A 1097-nucleotide genomic window follows, 5' to 3' on the forward strand; every position below is an offset into this window, starting at 1 on the left:
TATATGTGTATACAGTTGTAAATAACAATAAACAAATTATTAAAAAAAAACAAAAAAAAAAACTTTTTTAAGAACCACCCTAGTGTGGTCACCTTTATTTGTGAAGCACCTCCAAAGCAAGTTTTAGTTTAACATAATACGTTTGTTCCAACACGAATAATTTTTTCTACCCGTTAGACAAGTTGGATTTCAGGTCCTGACAACAACAATTTTTTATAGATCCTGTACTTTGAATGATGATTCGTTAACTTTTGTTGAAGAGGATTAAAACAAAATCTCTCATGACCTTTACTATGAATGTAAGGAAAAAACAATTCGTTTCACATGGTTTTTACTAAAAGAAATAATAATATTGAGCAATACTGCCTAAGTTTAGGAGGGAGTGGCTGACACGTGAGAATAAAACTTAATGCAACTAGAAATCTCGGAATTTACATATCTTTATAGCGTTTATTACTTACCTCGAGTCATTCAGTATCGAACATCGCTCTAAGAAACAGTGAAGAAATTTGTCCGATGGACTTAGTTCTGAAACTTTAGTAAGGAATAAAGACACATTTTGAATAACCTTGTTCTGATTCTTAATTAAAGGGTGAGTTCATATTTATGTTGAAGTACAACACATAAGTAGTAATGTAAATAATTTTGAATGCATGATTTATACACGATTGTTTTCAAATTATAACACTCTCTTCTGGTCTATATTTGAAACATTTCTTGCCAGTTAAGTTTATTATATTTAATGAATAAAATCGATAGTCTATGAATATAAATTAGGCAAATGAAAATTTGTCCGAACAATTATAAATCGATTTATTTCAGCAAATTTCATGAAAACTATTACTCCTAAGAAAATAAATGTCATAAACCACTGAAACAACAAATTCGAGGCGGGTATAAATGCCTAGGATGTGACAGCAACATTTTCGATGAAATGGACTCACTGCATATTTTTTTAGTGCCATAAAATTAATTAAAATAAAGATTCGTTTCCTTTATTTTCTTTATTCGTTTCCAGTGGGGCAAAGTAATTCGTTACTTAATTAAATTAATTGTTTAAGGACCACCTGAAATGAGTTTGCGAGTTAAGAGTGATA

At 29.7% G+C, this 1097-nt stretch overlaps 1 protein-coding gene across 1 annotated transcript in view; it reads left to right on the top strand.

Annotated features, from left to right (window-relative positions):
• The first annotated feature begins 456 nt into the window (after positions 1 to 456).
• Positions 457 to 1097, top strand: part of LOC106680717 (ATP-dependent translocase ABCB1) — a 75252-nt gene continuing 74611 nt past the window's right edge. The window contains exon 1 of the mRNA XM_067049080.1: positions 457 to 592. The gene's annotated coding sequence lies outside the window, so the exon portion shown is untranslated. The remainder of the gene's footprint in view (positions 593 to 1097) is intronic.

The sequence above is a fragment of the Halyomorpha halys genome, unplaced genomic scaffold, assembly GCF_000696795.3.
Source record: "Halyomorpha halys isolate HHAL.00 unplaced genomic scaffold, Hhal_1.1 Scaffold282.1, whole genome shotgun sequence".
Lineage (NCBI taxonomy): Eukaryota > Metazoa > Arthropoda > Insecta > Hemiptera > Pentatomidae > Halyomorpha > Halyomorpha halys.